Below are 15,327 nucleotides of genomic sequence, written 5' to 3'. Positions count from 1 at the left end.
TTTTTTCCCAGTTAACTGATAATTATTAAGGTCAACATTTACCTGACGGTGTTACAGGGTTTATAGTTTATAGTGGACATGATTACCATCTCAATTTTGCACTGTTATTCGTCTTTATTCTTATCTTAATACGTGTGTTCCTTTTACATCATCTGATGAATTATTACATCCAAATTTCATCAGGCGATGACACAGGGTTGATATCGCACCAGCTACCAGGCAAGTAGGCAATATGCGACAACCACCTGAGTTTTGTGCTTTTTCCTTTCATTAATAATATTCACAAGTTAGAATTCATTTTCTTCTACATTGTACAACTGTATTTTGTGCTTTTTGAGTTCACTTGTTTATTCAATTCTGTTATACTCGCAAGTATGTTTCTTCTATTTCTCCTACCTTACTTACTTATCCTAAAGAATGAACAACATGTACTTATTCAAGTTATATATCATTTCATTTCTGATAGTTTTTCTCTTCCTTTTTCATTCATTTTTTTCTAATATAACAAACAATGTTTGCATGTTCCTTTTCCAACACCTGATGATTCATTACAACAACTTTCATCAGGCGATGACACAGGGTTGATATCGCACCAGCTACCAGGCAAGTAGGCAATATGCGACAACCACCTGAGTTTTGTGCTTTAGTCTTGACAGCTATTCATCAAGGATACAACGATAGAATGTGTACATGCTTTATTTCGGCTAACAAAATATTTCTGTACTCAGTATATATCATTCTATCTTGTGTATTTTGCTCCTTTTTCAGTTATCGGATGATTATAAAGGTTAACATTTACCTGATGTTTTTACAGGGTTATGCTGCACCAGCTTCAAGACAAGTAGTAGGCATGATACCCATCCACATTTTGTACTCTATTCATCTTTATTCTTATCTGAATACACGTGTTCCTTTTACATCATCTGATCAATTACAACAACTTTCATCAGGCGATGACACAGGGTTGATATCGCACCAGCTACCAGGCAAGTAGGCAATATGCGACAACCACCTGAGTTTTGTGCTTTTTCCTTTCATTAATAATATTCACAAGTTTGAATTCATTTTCTTCTACATTGTACAACTGTATTTTGTGCTTTTTGAGTTCACTTGTTAATTCAATTCTTTTATACTCGCATGTGATTTTCTTCTATTTCTCCTACCTTACTTACTTATCCTAAAGAATGAACAACATGTACTTATTCAAGTTATATAACATTTCATTTCTGAAATTTTTCTCTTCCTTTTTCATTCATTTTTTTCTAATATAACAAACAATGTTTGCATGTTCCTTTTCCAACACCTGATGATCAATTACAACAACTTTCATCAGGCGATGACACAGGGTTGATATCGCACCAGCTACCAGGCAAGTAGGCAATATGCGACAACCACCTGAGTTTTGTGCTTTTTCCTTTCATTAATAATTTCCTTCTACATTGTACAACCGAATAATTCAATTCATTTATACTCGCATGTGATTTTCTTCTATTTCTCCTACATTACAGAAACTTTCCCAAAGAAGGAACATGTACGTATTCAAGCTATGTAACATTCCATTTCTGATATTTTTTCCCTTTTTCATTCATTTTATTTTTCTCATATAACAAACAATGTTTGCATGTTCCTTTTCCAACACATGATTAATTAAAACAACTTTCATCAGGCGATGACACAGGGTTGATATCGCACCAGCTACCAGGCAAGTAGGCAATATGCGATAACCACCTGAGTTTTGTGCTTTAGTCTTTGCAGCTATTCATCCAGGATACAACGATAGAATGTGTACATGCTTTATTTCGGCTAACAAAATATTTCTGTACTCAGTATATATCATTCTATCCTGTGTATTTTGCTCCTTTTTTCAGTTATCTGATGATTATAAAGGTTAACATTTACCTGACGTTTTTACAGGGTTATGCTGCACCAGCTTCAAGACAAGTAGTAGGCATGATACCCATCCACATTTTGTACTCTATTCATCTTTATTCTTATCTGAATACACGTGTTCCTTTTACATCATCTGATGAATTATTACAACCAAATTTCATCAGTCGATGACACAGGGTTTATATCGCACCAGCTACCAGGCAAGTAGGCAATATGCGACAACCACCTGAGTTTTGTGCTTTTTCCTTTCATTAATAATATTCACAAGTTTGAATTCATTTTCCTCTACATTGTACAACTGTATTTTGTGCTTTTTGAGTTCACTTGTTTATTCAATTCTGTTATACTCACAAGTATTTTTCTTCTATTTCTCCTACCTTACTTACTTATCCTAAATGAGGAACAACATGTACTTATTCAAGTTATATAACATTTCATTTCTGATATTTTTTCTCTTCCTTTTTCATTCATTTTTTTCTAATATAACAAACAATGTTTGCATGTTCCTTTTCCATCACCTGATGATTAATTACAACAAATTTCATCAGGCGATGACACAGGGTTGATATCGCACCAGCTACCAGGCAAGTAGGCAATATGCGACAACCACCTGAGTTTTGTGCTTTAGTCTTTGCAGCTATTCATCCAGGATACAACGATAGAATGTGTACATGCTTTATTTCGGCTAACGAAATATTTCTGTACTCAGTATATCATTCTATCTTGTGTATTTTGCTCCTTTTTTCAGTTATCTGATGATTATAAAGGTTAACATTTACCTGATGTTTTTACAGGGTTATGCTGCACCAGCTTCAAGACAAGTAGTAGGCATGATACCCATCCACATTCTGTACTCTATTCATCTTTATTCTTATCTGAATACACGTGTTCCTTTTACATCATCTGATGAATTATTACAACCAAAATTCATCAGGCGGTGACACAGGGTTGATATCGCACCAGCTACCAGGCAAGTAGGTTATATGTGACAACCGCCTGAGTTTTGTGCTTTTTATTTTCATTAATAATATCCATCAGTTAGAAGTCATTTTCTTCTACATTGTACAACCAAATTTTGTACTTTTTGAGTTCTATTTCTCCTACCTTACAGAAACTTATTCTAAAGAAGGAACAACATGTACTTATTCAAGTTATATAACATTTCATTTCTAATATTTTTTCTCTTCCTTTTTCATTCATTTTTTTCTAATATAACAAACAATGTTTGCATGTTCCTTTTCCATCACCTGATAATTAATTACAACAACTTTCATCAGGCGATGACACAGGGTTTATATAGCACCAGCTACCAGGCAAGTAGGCAATATGCGACAACCACCTGAGTTTTGTGCTTTTTCCTTTCATGAATAATTTCCTTCTACATTGTACAACCGAATTTTGTGCTTTTTGAGTTCACTTGTTAATGCAATTCTTTTATACTCGCATGTGATTTTCTTCTATTTCTCCCACCTTACGGAAATTTTCCCAAAGAAGGAACATGTACGTATTCAAGCTACATGTATATAACATTTCATTTCTGATATTTTTTCCCTTCCTTTTTCATTCATTTTATTTTTCTCATATAACAAACGTCATTTGCATGTTCCTTTTCAATCACCTGATAATTAATTACATCCAAATTTCATCAGGCGATGACACAGGGTTGATATCGCACCAGCTACCAGGCAAGTAGGCAATATGCGACAACCACCTGAGTTTTGTGCTTTTTCTTTTCATTAATAATTTCCTTCTACATTGTACAACCGTATTTTGTGCTGTTCGAGTGCACTTGTTAATTCAATTCTTTTATACTCACAAGCAATTTCCTTCTATTTCTCCTACCTTACAGAAACTTAACCCAAAGTAGGAACAACATGTACTTATTCAATTTGTGTAACATTTCATTTCTAACTTTTTTTTCCTTTTTCATTCATTTTTTTTCTCTAATATAACAAACGAACTTTGGATGTTCCTTTTCCATCGCATGAAGATTAATTACAACAAATTTCATCATGCGATTGGATGTTCCTTTTCCATCACCTGATGATTAATTACAACAACTTTCATCAGGCGATGACACAGGGTTGATATCGCACCAGCTACCAGGCAAGTAGGCAATATGCGACAACCACCTGAGTTTTGTGCTTTAGTCTTTGCAGCTTTTCATCCAGGATATAACGATAGAATGTGTACATGCTTTATTTCGGCTAACAAAATATTTCTGTACTCAGTATATATCATTCTATCTTGTGTATTTTGCTCCTTTTTCAGTTTTCTGATGATTATTAAGGTTAACATTTACCTGACGTTTTTACAGGGTTATGCTGCACCAGCTTCAATACAAGTAGTAGGCATGATACCCATCCACATTTTGTACTCTATTCATCTTTATTCTTATCTGAATACACGTGTTCCTTTTACATCATCTGATGAATTATTACAACCAAAATTCATCAGGCGGTGACACAGGGTTGATATCGCACCAGCTACCAGGCAAGTAGGCAATATGCGACAACCACCTGAGTTTTATGCTTTTTCCTTTCATTAATAATATTCACAAGTTAGAATTCATTTTCTTCTACATTGTACAACTGTATTTTGTGCTTTTTGAGTTCGCTTGTTTATTCAATTGTTATACTCGCAAATATTTTTCTTCTATTTCTCATACATTACAGAAACTTATCCTAAAGAAGGAACAACATGTACTTATTCAAGTTATATAACATTTCATTTCTGATATTTTTTCTCTTCCTTTTTCATTTATTTTTTCTAATATAACAAACAATGTTTGCATGTTCCTTTTCCATCACCTGATGATAAATTACAACAAATTTCATCAGGCGGTGACACAGGGTTGATATCGCACCAGCTACCAGGCAAGTAGGCAATATGCGACAACCACCTGAGTTTTGTGCTTTTTCCTTTCATTAATAATATTCACAAGTTTGAATTCATTTTCTTCTACATTGTACAACTGTATTTTGTGCTTTTTGAGTTCACTTGTTAATTCAATTCTTTTATACTCGCATGTGATTTTCTTCTATTTCTCCTACCTTACTTATCCTAAAGAAGGAACAACATGTACTTATTCAAGTTATATAACATTTTATTTCTGATATTTTTTCTCTTCCTTTTTCATTCATTTTTTCTAATATAACAAACAATGTTTTATGTTCCTTTTCCATCACCTGATGATTAATTACAACAAATTTCATCAGGCGGTGACACAGGGTTGATATCGCACCAGCTACCAGGCAAGTAGGCAATATGCGACAACCACCTGAGTTTTGTGCTTTTTCCTTTCATTAATAATATTCACAAGTTTGAATTCATTTTCTTCTACATTGTACAACTGTATTTTGTGCTTTTTGAGTTCACTTGTTAATTCAATTCTTTTATACTCGCATGTGATTTTCTTCTATTTCTCCTACCTTACTTACTTATCCTAAAGAAGGAACAACATGTACTTATTCAAGTTATATAACATTTCATTTCTGATATTTTTTCTCTTCCTTTTTCATTCATTTTTTTCTAATATAACAAACAATGTTTTATGTTCCTTTTCCATCACCTGATGATTAATTACAACAAATTTCATCAGGCGGTGACACAGGGTTGATATCGCACCAGCTACCAGGCAAGTAGGGCAATATGCGACAACCACCTGAGTTTTGTTGCTTTTTCCTTTCATTATTAATATTCACAAGTTTGAATTCATTTCTTCTACATTGTACAACTGTATTTTGTGCTTTTTGAGTTCACTTGTTAATTCAATTCTTTTATACTCGCATGTGATTTTCTTCTATTTCTCCTACCTTACTTACTTATCCTAAAGAAGGAACAACATGTACTTATTCAAGTTATATAACATTTCATTTCTGATATTTTTTCTCTTCCTTTTTCATTCATTTTTTTTAATATAACAAACAATGTTTGCATGTTCCTTTTCCAACACCTGATGATCAATTACAACAACTTTCATCAGGCGATGACACAGGGTTGATATCGCACCAGCTACCAGGCAAGTAGGCAATATGCGACAACCACCTGAGTTTTGTGCTTTTTCCTTTCATTAATAATATTCACAAGTTTGAATTCATTTTCTTCTACATTGTACAACTGTATTTTGTGCTTTTTGAGTTCACTTGTTAATTCAATTCTTTTATACTCGCATGTGATTTTCTTCTATTTCTCCTACCTTACTTACTTATCCTAAAGAAGGAACAACATGTACTTATTCAAGTTATATAACATTTCATTTCTGATATTTTTTCTCTTCCTTTTTCATTCATTTTTTTCTAATATAACAAACAATGTTTGCATGTTCCTTTTCCAACACCTGATGATTAATTACATCCAAATTTCATCAGGCGATGACACAGGGTTGATATCGCACCAGCTACCAGGCAAGTAGGCAATATGTGACAACCACCTGAGTTTTGTGCTTTAGTCTTTGCAGCTATTCATCCGGAATGCAAGGATAGAGTGTGTACATGCTTTATGTCGGTTAACACAATATTTCTTTACTCAGTATATACCTTTCAATCCAGTGGTATTTTTGTCTTTTCGTTTTTTCGGTTATCTGAAAATTATCAAGATCAACATTGATTTTACCTGACGTTGTTACAGGGTTTATAATACATCAGCCTCCAGACAAGTAGTCGACATGATAACCATCAAAATTTTGTACTCCATTCATCTTTATTTTGTTTAGTACATGTGTTCCTTTTATATCATCTGATGAATAATTTCATCCAAAATTCATCAGGCGATGACACAGGGTTTATATCGCACCAGCTACCAGGCAAGTAGGCAATATGCGACAACCACCTGAGTTTTGTGCTTTTTGTTTTCATTAATAATATTCACAATTTTGTATTCATTTTCTTCTACATTGTACAACCGAATTTTGTGCTGTTCGAGTGCACTTGTTAATTCAATTTTTTTATACTCACAAGTACGTTCCTTCTATTTCTCCTACCTTACAGAAACTTAACCCAAAGTAGGAACAGCATGTACTTATTCAATTGGTGTAACATTTCATTTCTAACTTTTTTTCTCCTTTTTCAGTCATTTTTTTTTTCTAATATAACAAACGAAGTTTGGATGTTCCTTTTCCATCGCATGATGATTAATTACAACAGATTTCATCAGGCGATGACACAGGGTTTATATCGCATCAGCTACCAGGCAAGTAGGCAATATGCGACAACCACCTGAGTTTTGTGCTTTAGTCTTTGCAGCTTTTCATCCAGGATACAACGATAGAATGTGTACATGCTTCATTTCGGCTAACAAAATATTTCTGTACTCAGTATATATCATTCTATCTTGTGTATTTTGCTCCTTTTTCAGTTATCTGATGATTATAAAGGTTAACATTTAACTGGCGTTTTTACAGGGTTATGCTGCACCAGCTTCAAGAAATGTAGTAGGCATGATACCCATCCACATTTTATACTCTATTCATCTTTATTCTTATCTGAATACACGTGTTCCTTTTACATCATCTAATGAATTATTACAACCAAAATTCATCAGGCGATGACACAGGGTTTATATCGCACCAGCTACCAGGCAAGTAGGCAATATGTGACAACCACCTGAGTTTTGTGCTTTTTATTTAATTTCATTAATAAAATTCACAAGTTATAATTTATTTCTTCTACAGTTTACAACCATTTTTGTACTTTTTGAGTTCACTTCTTAATTTGTTCATACTCGCAAGTAATTTTGTTCTATTTCTCCTACCTTACAGAAACTTATCCTAAAGAATGAACAACATGTACTTATTCAAGTTATATAACATTTCATTTCTGATATTTTTTCTCTTCCTTTTTTATTCATTTTTTTCTAATATAACAAACAATGTTTGCATGTTCCTTTTCCATCACCTGATGATTAATTACAACAACTTTCATCAGGCGATGACACAGGGTTAATATCGCACCAGCTACCAGCCAAGTAGGCAATATGTGACAACCACCTGAGTTTTGTTCTTTAGTCTTTGCAGCTATTCATCCGGAATGCAAGGATAGAGTGTGTACATGCTTTATGTCGGTTAACACAATATTTCTTTACTCAGTATATACCTTTCAATCCAGTGGTATTTTTGTCTTTTCGTTTTTTCGGTTATCTGAAAATTATCAAGATCAACATTGATTTTACCTGACGTTGTTACAGGGTTTATAATACATCAGCCTCCAGACAAGTAGTCGACATGATAACCATCAAAATATTGTACTCCATTCATCTTTATTTTGTTTAGTACATGTGTTCCTTTTATATCATCTGATGAATAATTTCATCCAAATTTCATCAGGCGGTGACACAGGGTTGATATCGCACCAGCTACCAGGCAAATAGGCAATATGCGACAACCACCTGAGTTTTGTGCTTTTTCTTTTCATTAATAATTTCCTTCTACATTGTACAACCGAATTTTGTGCTGTTCGAATGCACTGGTTAATTCAAATTTGTTATACTCACAAGTAAGTTCTTTCTATTTCTCCTACCTTACAGAAACTTAACCCAAAGTAGGAACAACATGTACTTATTCAATTTTTGTAACATTTCATTTCTAACTTTTTTTCTCCTTTTTCATTAATTTTTTTTTCTAATATAACAAACGAAGTTTGGATGTTCCTTTTCCATCACCTGATGATAAATTGCGAACTTCACCAGGCGATGGCACAGGGTTTATATCGCACCAGCTACCAGGCAAGAAGACAATATGTGACAACCACCTGAGTTTTGTGCTTTAGTATTTGCAACTATTCATCCAGGATAAAACGATAGTGTGTACATGCTTCATATCAGCTAACAAAATATTTCTCTACTCAGTATATACCATTCATGCCAGTGATATTTTGTCTTTTCGTTTTTTTCAGTTATCTTATAATTATAAAGGTCAACATTTACCTGACGTTGTTACAGGGCTTATAGTTTATAGTCAACATGATTACCATCTGAATTTTGCACTGTTATTCGTCTTTATTCTTATCTTAATACGCGTGTTTCTTTTACATCATCTGATGAATTATTACATCCAAATTTCATCAGTCGATGACACAGGGTTGATATCGCACCAGCTACCAGGCAAGTAGGCAATATGCGACAACCACCTGAGTTTTGTGCTTTTCCTTTCATTAATAATATTCACAAGTTAGAATTCATTTTCTTCTACATTGTACAACTGTATTTTGTGCTTTTTGAGTTCACTTGTTTATTCAATTCTGTTATACTCGCAAGTATTTTTCTTCTATTTCTCCTACCTTACTTACTTATCCTAAAGAAGGAACAACATGTACTTATTCAAGTTATATAACATTTCATTTCTGATATTTTTTCTCTTCCTTTTTCATTCATTTTTTTCTAATATAACAAACAATGTTTGCATGTTCCTTTTCCATCACCTGATGATTAATTACAACAAATTTCATCAGGCGGTGACACAGGGTTGATATCGCACCAGCTACCAGGCAAGTAGGCAATATGTGACAACCACCTGAGTTTTGTGCTTTAGTCTTTGCAGCTATTCATCCGGAATGCAAGGATAGAGTGTGTACATGCTTTATGTCGGTTAACACAATATTTCTGTACTCAGTACAATTTGTATATACCTTTCAATCCAGTGGTATTTTGTCTTTTCGTTTTTTCGGTTATCTGATAATTATCAAGATCAACATTTACCTGACGTTGTTACAGGGTTTATAATACATCAGCCTCCAGACAAGTAGTCGACATGATAACCATCAAAATTTTGTACTCCATTCATCTTTATTTTGTTTAGTACATGTGTTCCTTTTACATCATCTGATGAATAATTTCATCCAAATTTCATCAGGCGGTGACACAGGATTTATATCGCACCAGCTACCAGGCAAATAGGCAATATGCGACAACCACCTGAGTTTTGTGCTTTTTGTTTTCATTAATAATATTCACAATTTTGTATTCATTTTCTTCTACATTGTACAACCGAATTTTGTGCTGTTCGAATGCACTACTTGTTAATTCAAATTTGTTATACTCACAAGTAAGTTCTTTCTATTTCTCCTACCTTACAGAAACTTAACCCAAAGTAGGAACAACACGTACTTATTCAATTTGTTTAACATTTCATTTCTAACTTTTTTGCTCCTTTTTCATTTATTTTTTTTTCTAATATAACAAACGAAGTTTGGATGTTCCTTTTCCATTGCATGATGATTAATTACAACAAATTTCATCAGGCGATGACACAGGGTTTATATCGCACCAGCTACCAGGCAAGAAGACAATATGCGACAACCACCTGAGTTTTGTGCTTTAGTATTTGCAACTATTCATCCAGGATAAAACGATAGTGTGTACATGCTTCATATCAGCTAACAAAATATTTCTCTACTCAGTATATACCATTCATTCCAGTGATATTTTGTCTTTTCGTTTTTTTTCAGTTATCTTATAATTATAAAGGTCAACATTTACCTGACGTTGTTACAGGGCTTATAGTTTATAGTCAACATGATTACCATCTGAATTTTGCACTGTTATTCGTCTTTATTCTTATCTTAATACGCGTGTTTCTTTTACATCATCTGATGAATTATTACATCCAAATTTCATCAGTCGATGACACAGGGTTGATATCGCACCAGCTACCAGGCAAGTAGGCAATATGCGACAACCACCTGAGTTTTGTGCTTTTCCTTTCATTAATAATATTCACAAGTTAGAATTCATTTTCTTCTACATTGTACAACTGTATTTTGTGCTTTTTGAGTTCACTTGTTTATTCAATTCTGTTATACTCGCAAGTATTTTTCTTCTATTTCTCCTACCTTACTTACTTATCCTAAAGAAGGAACAACATGTACTTATTCAAGTTATATAACATTTCATTTCTGATATTTTTTCTCTTCCTTTTTCATTCATTTTTTTTAATATAACAAACAATGTTTGCATGTTCCTTTTCCAACACCTGATGATTAATTACAACAAGTTTCATCAGGCGATGACACAGGGTTGATATCGCACCAGCTACCAGGCAAGTAGGCAATATGCGACAACCACCTGAGTTTTGTGCTTTTCCTTTCATTAATAATAATCACAAGTTAGAATTCATTTTCTTCTACATTGTACAACTGTATTTTGTGCTTTTTGAGTTCACTTGTTTATTCAATTCTGTTATACTCGCAAGTATTTTTCTTCTATTTCTCCTACCTTACTTACTTATCCTAAAGAAGGAACAACATGTGCTTATTCAAGTAATATAACATTTCATTTCTGATATTTTTTCTCTTCCTTTTTCATTCATTTTTTTCTAATATAACAAACAATGTTTGCATGTTCCTTTTCCATCACCTGATGATTAATTACAACAACTTTCATCAGGCGATGACACAGGGTTTATATAGCACCAGCTACCAGGCAAGTAGGCAATATGTGACAACCACCTGAGTTTTGTGCTTTTTCCTTTCATTAATAATTTCTTTCTACATTGTACAACCGAATTTTGTGTTTTTTGAGTTCACTTGTTAATTCAATTCTTTTATACTCGCATGTGATTTTCTTCTATTTCTCCTACCTTACAGAAACTTTCCCAAAGAAGGAACATGTACGTATTCAAGCTATATAACATTTCATTTCTGATATTTTTTCCCTTCCTTTTTCATTCTTTTTATTTTTCTCGTATAACAAACAATGTTTGCATGTTCCTTTTCAATCACCTGATAATTATTTACATCCAAATTTCATCAGGCGATGACACAGGGTTGATATCGCACCAGCTACCAGGCAAGTAGGCAATATGCGACAACCACCTGAGTTTTGTGCTTTTTCCTTTCATTAATAATATTCACAAGTTTGAATTCATTTTCTTTTACATTGTACAACTGTATTTTGTGCTTTTTGAGTTCACTTGTTTATTCAATTCTGTTATACTCGCAAGTATTTTTCTTCTATTTCTCCTACCTTACTTACTTATCCTAAAGAAGGAACAACATGTACTTATTCAAGTTAATATAACATTTCATTTCTGATATTTTTTCTCTTCCATTTTCATTCATTTTTTTCTAATATAACAAACAATGTTTGCATGTTCCTTTTCCAACACCTGATGATTAATTACAACAACTTTCATCAGGCGATGACACAGGGTTGATATCGCACCAGCTACCAGGCAAGTAGGCAATATGCGACAACCACCTGAGTTTTGTGCTTTTTCCTTTCATTAATAATATTCACAAGTTTGAATTCATTTTCTTTTACACTGTACAACTGTATTTTGTGCTTTTTGAGTTCACTTGTTAATTCAATTCTGTTATACTCGCAAGTATTTTTCTTCTATTTCTCCTACATTACAGAAACTTATCCTAAAGAAGGAACAACATGTACTTATTCAAGTTATATAACATTTCATTTCTGATATTTTTCTCTTCCTTTTTCATTCATTTTTTTCTAATATAACAATGTTTGCATGTTACTTTTCCATCACCTGATGATTAATTACAACAAATTTCATCAGGCGATGACACAGGGTTTATATAGCACCAGCTACCAGGCAAGTAGGCAATATGCGACAACCACCTGAGTTTTGTTCTTTTTGCTTTCATTAATAATTTTTTCTACATTGTACAACCGAATTTTGTGTTTTTTGAGTTCACTTGTTAATTCAATTCTTTTATACTCGCATGTGATTTTCTTCTATTTCTCCTACCTTACAGAAACTTTCCCAAAGAAGGAACATGTACGTATTCAAGCTATATAACATTTCATTTCTGATATTTTTTTCCCTTTTTCATTCATTTTATTTTTCTCATATAACAAACGTCATTTGCATGTTCCTTTTCCATCACCTGATAATTAATTATATCCAAATTTCATCAGGCGATGACACAGGGTTGATATCGCACCAGCTACCAGGCAAGTAGGCAATATGTGACAACCACCTGAGTTTTGTGCTTTAGTCTTTGAAGCTATTCATCCAGGATACAACGATAGAGTGTGTACATGCTTTATATCGACTAACAAAACATTTCTGTACTCAGTACTAGTACATACCATTCAATCCAGTGGTATTTTGTCTTTTCGTTTTTTCGGTTATCTGATAATTATAAAGATCAACATTTACCTGACGTTAATTTGTTAAAGGGTTTATAATGCATCGGCCTCCAGACAAGTAGTCGACATCCTAATTTTGTACTCTATTCATCTTTATTCTGTTTAGTACATGTGTTCCTTTTACATTATCTGATAAATCATTTCATCCAAATTTCATCAGGCGGTGACACAGGGTTGATATCGCACCAGCTACCAGGCAAAAAGGCAATAATATGCGACAACCACCTGAGTTTTGAGCTTTTTTTTTTCATTAATAATATTCACAATTTAGTATTAATTTTCTTCTACATTGTACAACCGAATTTTGTGCTTTTTGAGTTCACTTGCCAATTAAATTCTTTCATACTCGCAAGTAATTTTCTTCTATTTCTCCTAACTTACAGAAACTTAATCCAAAGTTGGAACATGTACTTATTCAAGTTGTGTAACATTTCATTTCTGATATTTTTTCTCCTTTTTCATTCATTTTTTCTAATATAATAAATGAAGTTTGCATGTTCCTTTTCCATCGCATGATGATTAATTACAACAAATTTCATCAGGCGGTGACACAGGGTTTATATCCCACCAGCTACCAGGCAAGAAGACAATATGTGACAACCACCTGAGTTTTGTGCTTTTCCTTTCATTAATAATATTCACAAGTTAGAATTCATTTTCTTCTACATTGTACAACTGTATTTTGTGCTTTTTGAGTTCACTTGTTTATTCAATTCTGTTATACTCGCAAGTATTTTTCTTCTATTTCTCCTACCTTACTTACTTATCCTAAAGAAGGAACAACATGTACTTATTCAAGTTATATCACATTTCATTTCTAATATTTTTTCTCTTCCTTTTTCATTCATTTTTTTTTTAATATAACAAACAATGTTTGCATGTTCCTTTTCCATCACCTGATGATTAATTACAACAAATTTCATCAGGCGGTGACACAGGGTTGATATCGCACCAGCTACCAGGCAAGTAGGCAATATGCGACAACCACCTGAGTTTTGTGCTTTAGTCTTTGCAGCTATTCATCCAGGAAACAACGATAGAATGTGTACATGCTTCATGTCGGCTAACAAAATATTTTTGTACACAGTATATACCATTCAATACAGCGGTGTATTGCCTCTTTGTGTTTTTTTTTAACTTATCTGATCATTATAAAACTCAACCTTTACCTGGTGGTATTGACAGGGTTGATACTGCACAATAATTACCAGGCAAGCAGTCAACATGATAACCATCTGAATTTGTACTCTTATTCGTCTTATTCTTATGTTTCATACATGTGTTACTTTTTAATCATCTCATGAATTATTACATCCAAACTTCATCAGATAACCACCACTTCTATCCCTTTTTCTTTCAAAATCAATTCACACCTCATGACTTATTTTCATCAAAATTATGATGAGGATTAAATAAAAAGACACCCTGCAGTGTGTTGTCTTGAATCCTTTGTTACTAGATAATCAAATGGCATCCGCGACCTATTTATGTGGGTAATGCCTGAGTTTTGTTGTTGTAATCGTTTACTTTTCCAAGTATTGAGTTTCTTTTATTCTAAATATAGCAAATGTTCCACCTGTGTCAGAGATTTATCAACATACAAGAACTGAATGCATTAATATTGAAAATGTATGCATCATATTGACAGGAAAAATAATTATACTTATCGATTTTAACGATACTTTCAGACTATAATTGAAATATTGCCTGCCTCAGTATACCTTAATTGAAATGAAAATCATTCTTGGATTATAACGTGCCTTGTAATCTGATTATAAAATGATTTAATATCTATATTAAGTTAAGCGCTAATTTTACACCATATGATGAATAATTGCAATGAAACTCTGCCATGTAAAGGTAAAGATCATATTGTGCAAAATACGAATCTACCAGACAAGAAATTAATGTGTGACATACAATAATACTTCACAGATCAGCCAAATATCAATTTCTACAAATCAACAGGAAAACAGAAAGGAAACTGAGTGGGGGGTCACCAATAATTTAGTTTAAGTATAATTCATTTTCTCAATAAAAAATTATCATTTTTCCAATATATTAGTGACGTATCAAAAATAATAAAGAAAGAATCCAGTATTAAGCAAAAGCTGTCAGTGTATTAATCCTTTCTCATTTATAAAATTATGAAATTTTCCAGGTGTGTTGCAATAGCTATTTGTTTTGCAAGTATGAAATACTTTTGCAACCAATATTGAACATGTTGTTACTATAATTAGACAGTCTGACAACCTAAAACACATATCACTGCTGCACAGTGGAGAAAACTAAGTTAACATAAAATAATCAATACTAGCACACTAGAAAACA

General features: G+C 33.0%; 1 protein-coding gene and 1 long non-coding RNA gene across 4 annotated transcripts in view; both read right to left on the bottom strand.

The window, feature by feature from the left end:
- The window catches only part of LOC117324434 (zinc finger CCCH domain-containing protein 14-like), a 30,002-nt gene that overhangs the window by 6,932 nt on the left and 7,743 nt on the right, over positions 1–15,327 (bottom strand). The gene's annotated exons all lie outside the window — the stretch shown is intronic.
- LOC117324436 lies at positions 12–15,312 on the bottom strand. Of its 3 annotated transcripts, none has more exons than XR_004531993.1 (4): positions 11,331–15,312; positions 7,107–10,947; positions 1,013–3,601; positions 12–629 (listed from the first exon to the last, which is right to left on the bottom strand). It is a non-coding gene; the product is annotated as an uncharacterized LOC117324436 (long non-coding RNA). The 3 variants fall into 3 exon arrangements; XR_004531992.1 differs by lacking the exon at positions 12–629 and having other exon boundaries at positions 637–1,395; positions 1,729–3,601; XR_004531991.1 differs by lacking the exon at positions 12–629 and having other exon boundaries at positions 637–2,116; positions 2,501–3,601.

Source organism: Pecten maximus, chromosome 3 (genome assembly GCF_902652985.1).
Source record: "Pecten maximus chromosome 3, xPecMax1.1, whole genome shotgun sequence".
NCBI lineage: Eukaryota > Metazoa > Mollusca > Bivalvia > Pectinida > Pectinidae > Pecten > Pecten maximus.
The sequence above is the reverse complement of the archived record's forward strand: the minus strand, read 5'-3'. Positions and strand labels throughout refer to the sequence as shown.